Source organism: Trachurus japonicus, chromosome 4, assembly GCF_045865225.1.
Source record: "Trachurus japonicus isolate A0001 chromosome 4, Traja_1.0".
NCBI classification, from domain to species: domain Eukaryota; kingdom Metazoa; phylum Chordata; class Actinopteri; order Carangiformes; family Carangidae; genus Trachurus; species Trachurus japonicus.
In genome coordinates, this window is record NC_140910.1 from 26,373,840 (window position 1) to 26,387,001 (window position 13,162).

General features: G+C 39.6%; 1 long non-coding RNA gene across 1 annotated transcript; it reads right to left on the reverse strand.

Annotated features, from left to right (window-relative positions):
- Nucleotides 1–704: 704 nt before the first annotated feature.
- On the reverse strand, nt 705–6,190 carry LOC146989065 (uncharacterized). The gene is made up of 3 exons (XR_015035774.1): nt 6,140–6,190; nt 1,786–1,885; nt 705–1,177 (listed from the first exon to the last, which is right to left on the reverse strand). It is a non-coding gene; the product is annotated as an uncharacterized LOC146989065 (long non-coding RNA).
- Nucleotides 6,191–13,162: the final 6,972 nt, after the last annotated feature.

The following is a 13,162-nucleotide window of genomic DNA, read 5'->3' on the forward strand; positions in this document are numbered from 1 at the left end:
TGTCACATTAGTCATATAGGACCACAATCCACGACCCAACAAGAGAAAGACTGGTAATACAATTTTGAAGGTAACCAGCAAATACCAGAGAGCAAAGGAAAACATACTGTCCATCTAAGGATGATAAAAATCAATGCATGACTTGATGTATCTGTGAGAGGTGGTAGTTGCAGAATGCAGATCCTCTGGTTTTGCTCTATAGCTGCCTGAGAGGTTTCACCACATCTGTTCTCAAAAGAACATTAATGGGATATTTCTACATTCTGGCAAATTGGCCCATTGCCATAATCCCTATAGTTTTAGCAGTAGGTTTGTTACCTTTAATTGTCGGTGCAAGCTATTTTTAGAACGGCGGAGCAGAGCTGCGAGGTGCTCAGAGCTACACTATGGAGGCTCATGGGATTTCTTGGTTTCCCTCATCAAACTCATCAAATACACAACCCAACAACTCCAAAACGCTCTGGTGGACAAGTTGTGACCTGCACATTCACCACGCTATGAGATAATAACAGAACGTTATGATACGGAGTAAAAGCAAAGCCATAACAAGACTGCTTGCCGAAAAATTGCCTCCGACGGGAACGCACATCAGTGGCTTTGCATGAATTTAAAAAACAACTCCTTCCGTCTTGTAACGTTCTGTTATTATCTCATAGCGTGGTGAATGTGCAGGTCACAACTTGTCCACCAGAGCGTTTTGGAGTTGTTGGATTGTGTATTTGATGAGTTTGATGAGGGAAACCAAGAAATCCCATGAGCCTCCGTAGCGTAGCTCTGAGCAGCTCGCGGCTCTGCTCCGCCGTTCTAAAAATAGCTTGCACCGACAATTAAAGGTAATGAACCTACTGCTATGACTATAGAGATTATGGCAATGGGCCAATTTTCCAAAATGTTGAAATATTCCTTGAAGGAAACACCAGTCCAATGCTTCACTGAGACCAGAATGGTCAAACAGCCAACTTTCTGAAGATCCTGCCCTGGGTACCTACACCAGTGTAAATGGACTTACCAACTGGTCCCATCATGAAAACAGAAAACAATTTGTAGTTGTGCCAGTGTTGTGGGTCTGTGGAGGTGGATGTATAGACCAGCTTCCCATCGAGGAAACCCTGGCAACATGGGGATTATGGTTTCTCTACAAAGCCCTTGCTTGTCATTCCTCCTGTGAAGTTGGTGCCTGCAAATATGAGAGAGCAGAATGAGAGATGCACCACATAAATATAAATAAAAACAAGTATATTGACAAATTATTTACAGTTGTCAGGCTGAGACTTTTATCCTCACCCGATCTCCCAGAGCACTCCCAACCTAGTGCATTCCTGAATATATTGATCCCAGGTATAAGACACACACACACACAGATCTAACTCAGCAGCAGTCCAACACTCCCACCGCATCTGTGCATGCAGGTTTCTTTATGTGTTACCTCCTTCTCCTGTTTGTTAATTACCAACAGTCAATTATGTGTACTGTGTTACTGTAATGAGAGCGATGTGGAACTGACTGTCTCTTCATGTTAAAGCTTTTAATTTACTATGTAAAATTAAATGCTATTTCTGTTCGTTTCCCTGGATGAATGTTTAATGCAAAAAAATAAAAAATAAATAAAAACCAAATTACATTTTCAAGCAAAGAAACTCAGCAGTTATTCTGTGAAGCCCTGATCAATGCTGCACCAGTGAGGATATCTTCTTACTGAAGTTAAATGGATGTTATGCATAGAAAAAAAAGCTTGCATGCAATTATTGTGGGAGTGAGGCAGGCACTTAAATATGTAAATAATACCTGCTAAATGGATGGAGAACTGCTGCCTGTCCCTGAAGAGCTGAATCCCTCGCACCGGAGCCATTAACTGTCTCCAAAAAATTCAGATGCGACCGTCGTCCTGTTACAAAACACCGTTCACTTCACGTCAGAGTCACTATGTAGTTACAGCTTGTTATCTGGCATGTTTGACAAACAGATATTTTTTTTCCTCTTTTCATTATCAGATGATGAGTGTTTGTGATGATATTAGTCAGATGTAATGATGTCCAGCGTGCAGAGTTGTGCCCGCAGGCCCAGTATCACAACAACGTTTCCGTCAGTCAGCCGCAGGAGGCTGACGATAAAATAATTAATCCTGAACAAACCATAAATAAGTCAGGCTGATGAGAAGCCAGTGTTTTTTTTTAAAATGGAGGATGGAAAACAGAATTAAGAAAGGTGTTGTTTGTAAACCGAGCCAATGATGAGCTGAAGGAATCCTGAGTGCTGATATAACTTTTTACAGACTGTAGCTTTCTCTTCCCCGGTTTGACCTTGCTGTATAAATCCAGTCTCATAAGTAACACCTCGAGGCTGTGTTTGTTTTCATTAACAGAGTGACTGTGGGCAGAGACGTGAAGCAGCTCTCAGCTACAGAATAAGAAAAACTTCACAGGCAGGGAATATTTTTATAAAATCACCGGGCAACATACTTGGATTACTGGACATCAATAATACAATAATAATAGTAATAGTAAGTGATTGCCCATAGGTGTGAAACTGTCTGAGCCTGTGTATTGGATTGAATAACTGCATGTCTCCACACCTTCCACCCACCATCCAGTGCCTGCTGGGATCAGACTCCAGCTCCATGTGGCCCTGAACATGAGTAAGTAGGTTTGAATGAAAAATACAACTAAGGCGATGTTGACTTTCTTCCAGGAACTCAAGGCAATTGAGACGCTGAATATCTTTTCCTGCCAAATGACCTGCCAAACCGCCCGGAGAATCCAGCAGCAGATGTTGTGAATAGAAAGTTAAAGGAAGAGTGCATTGATCACTTGGCTTGGTTGGCTGTCTTCGTCTGGTTTGCAAAATAAATAAGAGCAAGAGCAAGAACTGGGACAGTAGATTGTCGAGTGGCTCAGCAACAGCTGCAAAGCAAAAAAAAAAAAAAAGATTCATTTCATTTAACTGCAAATTAAAGCATCATATCAGGAGCGGTGGCGAGACAGGACACACTGTCCAGTAAACCTCAAATTACTCCCTTATCAACTGACACTGCCAAATGATTTTTCTGGAGTAGAATATGAGCACATCGGAAAAAATTGAAAAATGTTGATTATTTGATATTATCTTCATATTGAGATAACTTTATTTCTAAGGTGGAGCTTTCTCAGTAGAAAAGTTACACACAATTATACCTGGGAGAAGTCCAACACAACCTCACACACACTTTCACTATTTGCCCCTGAGCAAGTCCAATTATGATGATAGGCACGGTCGCCATTATAAGCTTCAATATGAAATTTCATCATCGCATATCAGCTGAACTGGACCATAAAGGACACTGGGGGTGAAATAACCTCAATTTTCTATCAATATTCAAGCAGTCAATCAACTGACACGTAAGTGCTGAAAATCCCCTGAGTTAAATGTACTGTGTTCAAATGTTCAGCCATGAATATTCCTCTCTCGCTAATTCCATATCAAAATATGTCCCAAAATTCACTGAGTGGAAAAAAAAAAACCTGTGTGAAATGTAAATGAGCCGACTAGAACTATACACACGCTCAAAAGTGGAGATAAGAGCAATAATTGGAAGTTGCTGCAAACAGTGTGTCTCAGCAGAAAGTACCTGGATCCTTCAGAGCCAAACCTGCATCAATGTGCCAACGTCCTCCACCCAAACTTAAAAAAAAAAAGAGAAAACAAAACAAAACAAAACACCTTCTCTACTTAGTGTAGTGAAGCACAGAGTGACATGAATCTGACGCAGGCTGAAACCACCTCCACAGACCTGTAAAGGGAACCAAGGATGGATTTCAAATGAGTTGAAAGTGGATGGTTTATTATGTTTTTAACTATTTACAAGTGGGTTCTGTAAGAATTTATTTTTTCACATTGAAATGTCAGTATTCATGTCACGTTTGTAAGCACATATTGTAATCCGGCACTGCTCTTCACTCTTTTAGCTATTCCATCCACAGATCTATTACTTTTGCTTTATTAAAATCATTTCTTTCTTTTAATTCCTTAACAATTACAATGACTTAGCCTATCTGTTACCTTTGTTTGATATCTCAACATTATCTATTACTCTTGCTTATTTAAGCCTCTGGCACAGTCTCAAACATTTATTCAACCGTTTTTTCATCACTTCAACTATTTAAACCATAATGTTTTCATGCACCGGATTGCAGTATATATTGTTCAGATGTAACAGCTGATTGAAATTGTGAATCAATCAATTTGTAATTCATATATTGTCAAATAACCAGAGGTACAGCCTTTCCATGTATAACCCCGGCGACTGAGCCATACCCTGTTTGTGAATCCATCACATGGCTACAGGAATGATACTGAAACGCATTTCAAAGCCATTAAATATCTACTTCTTGTGTCCTGCCCCTGACAAAAGAGCATCTTTCTTTCTGTCTCATCTCCTAAAAATATACTAAAAGATGCTATTGAAGAAGAAGCTATGCTGAAAGGAGGAAAAAATCCACAAAAATCATGCACAATAGCACAAATGAAGATGAAAACTGACTCGCTGGTCTGAAATCTAATGATAGGTTTCACAGGATAATACAGGCGAAACAGAGAGAAGGTATTGTGTTGATGGAGAAGTTGTGCCTCTGTGTTTGTGTGACTGCACGAGGCAGCGTATACAAGTATATGTGCGCCTGCATCGGTGTAACCTACATATTAATGTGGGAAAACATTTCAATATCAAAGCGAGGCGGATGTCTGGATAAATGAGGCAATTATTTTCACAGACTCCTCTAAGACTCATTTGCACTATATGCTAAGTAAGGTTATCAGCAGGTAAGAAAAGGGATGATGAATGCCAACAGTAGATGTTATCTGACTCAGCCACTTAATTCTGTCCCCTGAATAGATTTGGAGAGGAAGACTATATTTAAACTTGGTCAAGACCTCCGAGATATTCAGCATATTCATTTGGGGGTGTAAATAAGTTTCTATGCAAGGTTAAAGCTCTTAGCAGAATCAGGCAGAGTTTCATCGTTAATGGTCAATCAACATCCTGATTTAGCTTCCTTCATTAAAATCCTCAACACGAGTGCAACACACACATCTCCCTATTAATCATGGAAATCCACTCAACAATTAATGGTGAGAAGAAGTTATCTTGCAGCAGTGCTAAGTTATCAGTACATAATATTAGGTTCCCCTTCTTGCATCTTTTACCAAGGCTTATTACTAGGCCAGCAATTCATTTTGTTTTTTTGTTTTTTGCCTTCCCCAAAGCAACTTTCACTCCAATCCAGAGCACAGGAATTAGTAGGGGAGACCGGGGATGGTTGTAACAGCATCACTTTCACCAATAAGGGATAACATTAGAGTTATGTGATCAACATCATGTGTACCCACTCCCTCCCTGACATTGCATGTGGTTGCATGGCTGTGTCAATAAGTGTGTAGGTTTTACAGCCAAAAAACTTTTTCTTTTTAGGTCACAAATGAATATTTTGGACCAAGCCTAAATTTTGACTAGTATCGATACCGTTGAAGTTTGAATTAGGTAACTGATATAAGATGAAAGAGCAGGTATTTCCAACCACCATGTTGGTACAGCAGGGATGTTTGTAACACCCTTTCCCTTTGAAACTTAATGACACTTAATAAAACAACAACCATCTTTCCTGGAATTATACATGGACTATGAGCTGCTTCTGACCTCCTGCTGAAGGTTTCCATTCATACATGTTCACCATTCATTGGTATTATCAGAATATGTTCTGCTTTCTAATGTTAGGATCCACACCACTGTCACTGCTCTTCATTTAGCCATCAGTGATGAATTCTTGTTGTTCATACTGACCCACAGGAAGATGCTTTAGTGTTGGAACTGCCACAATAAACTTACATAGATGCATATTTTTTTTGGTTTGGCCTCAGTTTTTAGTTTTTAATCTCACTGTTACAATTAATCCCATGGCTGTGTTAGGTTGTAACAGTCGCACTCCTTGCATTTGACATCCAATAGTGAATTCTGTGATATAGTTTGAGAAGTTTAAGGCACTGCTATTTGTAGTGGACAAATGAGGGTAGTTTGTGTCAAAATTTGAGAGCCTTACCATGAACACTCTGCAAGTTATGGGAGCTGAGACAAAAAGAGTTGATTTATCTGACATTAATCCAGTGTAACTTCCTCTGCACCTTCAGATCAAGCTGCAGCCTCCTCCTTGTTACTCAGCCTATAAGGGGAGGGAAACAAAAGACATTGGACATATTTGAAAAAGGACTGACACTCTGACTTTGTTTTTTATAAATCAAAACCAGCTGTTTTGCATCTGTGCTGGTTTCCATTTAGTTCAACACTGGTTTTCTTGCACTTTTCCTTTTTGAGTTTTAATTTTAAAAAAAAGCTGATTAGAAAAGGAACTCATGCAGAACATATTCATTACAATAAATCTCACAGAGGAGCAATAAATATAACAATAATAAAACGTGTTTGTATTCAAAAGCAGAATGATGGATATTTTCATGATAATCATTTAAAAGAAATCTCCAGGAGGGAAAATGCCAGCTGTCGGAAATAAGACCATGCATTTTCACCATGTGAGAGAAATTACTCTTGTGACGCCTCCACTGCAGAATGGTTTCTGTAAAGATCGTGAGGCAATCTCATCAGATCTTTCAGATATGGCCACAAATAATCAAGAGGACAAATGGCATCAATCTAATTTTCAATTTTTGCTTTTCACAGGGGGGAAAGGTTGTGTGATGGCGCCTAACTTCCCCATCTATATAACAACGTCCAATTTAAACAGAGGGATTTTCTCCACATAAGGAGAGAATGAGGAAAGACCTTGAAGGGCCAATGCTGAAAATAAAATGGCGGAGAAAGACTGAGAGCAGAGAGAGAGAGAGGGAAAGAGCGTGGATGATGGCTTGGCTTGGAATCTCTGTAACCTTTCTTTTTTTTTCAAACATAGTTTTATTAGTTGAAAGATACATGTTAAAACTTGAAAATACATTTAGCTTTAGTGTACTTAAAATATCCAACCTCTCGGTCACAAATGCCTACAATAATAAAACTTCTCCATACAATGTAGCTGTGAGATAGGAATCAGAGAAAAGTTCAAATCTGTGAAAGAGCGGCAAGAAAACCAGATGAAAGTTTTCTTGATTGCTGAAGTGATGTAGAAGTTTCTGCCAGGTCAACACTTTGTGATATCGCTCACATTTTACAGGTTACAGATGAAACTGCCTTGACATGTTTAAAAAGAGACGTGGTGCTCTAAGTGCTCTGCTGCTGAGACTTGTAAGCCTGAATCCACTTGACCTGCAACTCTTCCCTATGTGAATGGTTCTGATACTGAAACATCAACATGTAGAAGTGCAGAGGACCAAAACACAATACTCAAACTTCCTACTGCACCAATACAAGTGGCAAACATGCTAACTTACTTGCACAAAGATGCTATCAGCCAGTTTTTCCTGTTGCTACTTAGCCATTGCTAGCATCATCAGGTGTTTATTTACCAGTCTAAGAGCAAAACTGCATGTTTAACATTAAAGGTCCAGTGTGTAAAATGGGGGGTAAAACTGTGACATCTTGTCGGCAAAGTGACGGTGGCCTCCGAGGACAAAAATACTTGTTTACCATCACTGGGATGACTAGGAATATTTCAGGAGCATGGAGCGATTAGGTGAAAATCTAAACCATTTTACGATATGTCTGCTGTTTCCTCCTCCTTCTCCTTCATTGGTTTATTTATGAACACAAAACTCTCGAAACGTGCTCTCTGGCTGGCTGGATTTTCTGTTCAGGCTGCCATATACAAACATGGCGGCGCAAGATGGCAACACCCTAAAGCAAGACCCTTGCTATATATAAAAGAATCATTATAAGGCTACGAAAACCAAACAAATTTTATTTTATAGCGATTATACACTTATACAAATATATTCGTAGGTAGTATATTCAGATTTTGCTAAAAAACCTTGACAATTATTACACACTGCACCTTTAACTTCACTCCTTTACTGCTAAAGAAAGGTGAATATCAACCCAGTTGTTAGTGTCTATTTCATTAAATATAACACATATAATACTAATGATGGCTAAGTAGCAATAGTGTATGGCAAAGATCTTACAAAAGACGAAAAAACAAACAAAAAGATTTGTGAACTATTGTCAAAATAAAAGATTCAGGCCATAGAATACGTCCCATGTTGACTCCTACCTACTGTAACTGCAGTGGGTTTAAATCCGACTTGTGGCCCTTTGCTGCATGACAACCCCTGTCTCTCTCTATCCTCACTCCCCGTCTTTCTCATACTGCAACCATCATAATAAAAGCCCCCCAAAACATCTTTTAAAAATTGGTTGTAATAAACATTAAAATGAATACAAGTACCTTTACTGAGTCTCCTGCTTTAGGAGCATTTGAATTCCCTGAATATTCATCAGTTTTTTTTTTTATGTATGGCATATGTCTACTGTTCACACCTTTCCCCTTTCTTGGTTAATAGACAGCAGATATTGCCATTACATAGTCCACTGACTCTCCTATGTGCTGTCAGCTGGTAACAGTTGCTGTGTGTGTATGTGCAAACCTGTCACACCCGCGCTCAGTGTCCTCCCCCTGGGTTGATATTACCTGCTGTCTCTCACTGCAGTGCTCCTTCACTTGGATCGCTCCAGAGTTATTGTTCTTCATCGTCCCTCCTTTACTGCATATGAACATGTGCCTCCTCTCATCTCTGCTGCCAGCTATCATCCCTCACCGTGCATGCTTTGTTGAGTATGATCATGCAGCAGCTTCATCAGTGTTGGCAGTACACTGTATCAGTGGGGAAATGAAGCGGGCGCTGTGCAGCTCATTCTGGCTCAGTGCTAAGGTCTTGTTAGTGTTCGTTTCAGGGGGTACAGTAGAGCAGGAAAACGGAGCCATGCGGAGTAGTTTCACACCTCTTTGCACCTGTATGATCATGCATATGCAAATTATATGTAAATCTCCTAAATGTGTCCACATTATGTTTATTTTTCAGACTACAGTGGCCTCCCCAATGCTTCAGTATGTAAACCACCTCACATTGCCTCAGTTTAAAGGTGATGCAAAGAGTTTGGGCATTCTGCATCGACACTCATTGCGAGTCTGGTTCCCTTTGTTTATGATATTATGTTACAGCAAAAGGCACTGACCAGAAAAAAAACAAGTAAATTGTTGAAATCAGTGGAGCTTCCAGTGAAATAACTCTTGATTTTCCTGACAAGCTCCGGTAAAGTTCACTGTTTCCATACTCAGTGTTGAAGCATTAAAAAAACCCCCAAAAACATGTGCCTGATGATGACTGAGGCCCGCACTTCAGAAAAAGAACATGATGAGCTGCTGCAAGCTTTGCAAACCTCGACATTTGGCTGCTCTTGTTTTGCTTGAAAACCCCTTTTTTATCTGGGGAAAAATACGAAGAGCAGAAAAAAAAGAAAAGAGCCTCAGAAGACTTCATCAGCACATCAACACTTAAACTCGAGAGACCGCAACCTCAATCTATCCAAAACTTTAACGGCAAACCTTCAATAAAGAGTTATCTTAAAATGCTCAAATGAATTCTTTTTAAGATTCTTCCATTTAATTTTTTTTTTTTTTTGGACTGACACCGGGTTACATCTCTCACTATTCCACCTCCAGACCGCTCCAATCACTGCTCTCCATGCAAAACCAAAGCTGAAAGAGCATTTTCAGTTTTTTGGCCCGAACAATTAAATCTCCCCCACTTCACTGTCATCTTCAAATCTCATCTCCAACTCTTCTCTTTTCTTCAACCTCTTAATTGTCCTCTTGAAGACACTCCTGCCCACACTCTGACTGTTAGTGCAGTGCTGTGCTAGGATTTTATAGATATTCTTATCTTTAGAATCAATCATATATTATTTAATCTTGATTTACACATCTTGTTTTATTGATGTCTCATTTGGTTTTGGTTTTTTCTGAGTTTTGATTGGTCCTAATCATCAAATATTCCTATGATGTAATCTCTCTATAAAGTTATTGCTTGTTTTAAAATGTACTGTATCACTAAATGGACAACTTTATATTTCTGTCTTACTTAGAAATACTTGTGCCATATGTATTTTCAGATTAGATACGACTTGCTGTAGCATAAGGTACTCTTCTAGTGATGTAAATTTGTGCAAAACTCTGAGTCCTCATTCAAAAAGCACTGTGTATACCCTAATCTTTGTCCTGGTTGTCAGGTTAAATTTTGGTGTTTTCTCTCACCAATGCAAAGAACATATTAATCCCCATGTAAACACTGGTGCCCACTGCTAAAGACAAACTTTGACATCCAACTCAGACTCTTGTAGCCTCATGCTAAACTTTAGAGTAGGCTATCTGTCTTTGTGAAAACAAATGTCTTTCTAGAGTAAACTGAACACTGGCCAAACACGCTAGTTTCTGTAGGTTTAATATTTATGCCGACACATTAGATTTGTAGTATTGCCGAGATACTGAACCAGTCCGCACCAGTAGCCAAGGCCTCTGTGGCCCAGTTACAGAGCACATGTTGAGTAGGCTATGCTAACCTGCAGTGAACAGTGATAATTTCAATGAACATACAGACAGCATTTGTGTGTTAATGAAATAACTACACATTTGTCACAATTAACTTAACTAAATTAACTTTTTAAACTTAAGTACCTCTAGTGTTTGATCCAGGCTTTCCTCATCTTGAATTGAATTTGCAGGTTAAAGGTCCCGACCATCAAACAGGAAGTAGAGGGCATCCAGTGTGTTTTGTAGCTGGGGCCAACCCAGACTGTACCATGTTAGCTGGAGAACAGAGGTGGGATTTTTGGTTGTTTTCACAAATTTCACTATTTATGTAGCCTAAACAACATATACATTCAAAATGTCCATGTTACCAAAGTTGTAACAATGTCTAGACCTCATCTCTGATGTTTGTATGTACAAATATAGTTTGTACATCTTCAGCAATTAAACCTTAAATAGTTTTTCCTCTGTAGGAGCCTCATGTTTAAAAGGCAGGTGTAGCATTGCTGGAGCTCAGTGCAGATCAGGCTGTGCTGCTGGGTGCCTGTTGTTGTAGCCTTTGGCTGAGTGGGCGTTTGGTTTGTTTGTGTATTGATAAAAAAAAAAAAAAAAGATTTCTTGTTTTCATTTTTATAAGTAGGTTTTGGACATCCAACCTCAACTGCAGCTAGAGCTTTGTCTGGATAAAATCAGCAAATAAACGCACACAAGGTGAAAGTGATTCTTCCTCCAGTGTGTCCTTCCTCCACCACTCAGCCAGTGCTTCACAAAAAGCACAGCTCTTCAGTGGAGAAATTACAGTTGCTCTCTTAATGAACATACGTAAAGTAAGTATTATTTTAAGATGGACGGACGTAGCTATTTTTGCTTTGAAGCACCAGAGCTCTTAAATAACCTAAACCTTAAATTTAATTTAACACAACTGCACTTAAAAGAAAACGTCTGGATATGAGCAAGCCTCACTTCTCAGTCTTATCTTTGAAAGGCAAAGCAGTGTAGGTGTGTGTGTGTGTTGTGAATGAGTGCTGTGGATTCGCATAAATGCTGTGGAAAATTAAAAACAACAACAAAAAAACACAAAAAAACCTTGACCTGATTCATATCATTCATCTTTTGATGCTGTAAACAACAAACATCATCTGAATTGTTATCTAAAAGTGGAAAATGCATCTCTTTTGTCAGGTGTCAAGAAAACTCTACTATAGCAGCAGCACACAGCTGAGGATCAAAGGTTGCGTGGGTGAACTCTAGCAAGGATAAACTCCTATACTGCCGCTCCCGCTGACGACCTTCACAGGCAACAAGTGAAGCCCCACCGCTGCGTTTCCTCCCCAGCTGAAGGTCAGTTGTATATTTGGCTTTGTGTTTTTCCAGAAGTATTTGGAGGACGACTGACATTTGTGGGCCTTACTGTATGTCTAAAGTGTGCAACGGCTTTGTGAAGGTCTATGTGTGTGTGACCCTGGGAGATAAATGTGGATTTGATTGATTGATTGATTGACATCTAATTTTGAAATTCAAGTGCTCTGTTAATGAATATATGTAGAGAGAGCATAACGTGCATAATTATCAAATGTTTGGGGACTGTGGGGCCAAACTTCCTAATTAGCATCTCACCTCTCCAGAACATGACTGATGAGGTGTGTCAGACCTGAGCCGTCATTAAAACCAGGGTCTTCCTAAATATTCAGACTTCTCCACAAGTGACCGTTTCCTTCAGCTGTCAGATGGCGTCTTTATTTGGCTGAGGTGCATTGTAGCTCCGAGGTCTCTGGGTTAGATCCAGCCTGTGATGTCGGTGTCCTTCAGTCGGCTTTGTCCTCCTACTTCACTCTGAATTTTCTAAAAAGAGAGGAGAAAAAAGGAGCGTTTCCCTATAAAACCTGAGGACAACACTGTCCCTGAGGGTTTTATTGAAAGGTGTGGGGTGCTGCACCACTGACCTCTCACTGGGAGGAATATGTGTACTTTCTGATAGAGATGCTGTACTTTCTGATAAATACACATTCATTTCTGTGTTTGTAGCAGCATACATTCTTCGATAATTCTGCTGCACTTGTGCAATATGATTTGATTTATTTTATTAATTCATGTATTTAGTTTACTCACACATTCATACACTGTTGGAGCAGCCATTAGAGACAATTTAGGGTTTAGTGTTTTGCTCAGTGAAACTTTGAAATGTGTGGGCTGAGCTGAACCACTGACCTTTCTGATTAGTGGACGACCCTCTCCTCCTCCTGATGTGAACTGTGAACACACTGGTGAATAGTTCATTGAACATCTTTGTTTTCTGCAAAAATATCCCAAAACATAGCAGTGTAATATCTACATGTAGCCTTATTGCTCAACGGGATTCTGTCAATTCTCAATAGCTAGGATTTCTTATTTATCAGACAAAAGAGAGGTTGTTCTTTTTGTACCTTGACATGTTTTGATGGATTCTTCTTCACAAGCGTCACTAGGTGTTGGTGTGACCGCCCTGAGGGATCAAACTGACGGCAGTAGGCGTGGTCGTCCTGTCAAATTTGGCGGGGTGATCACACCTACATAACATCAGCTGATAAGACATGTCACACCAACACCTACAGTAGTGACACTTATGAAAAAGTTGGTAGAATCCATCATTCATTACCTTTAATTATTGGTGTATGTTGTTTTGAGAT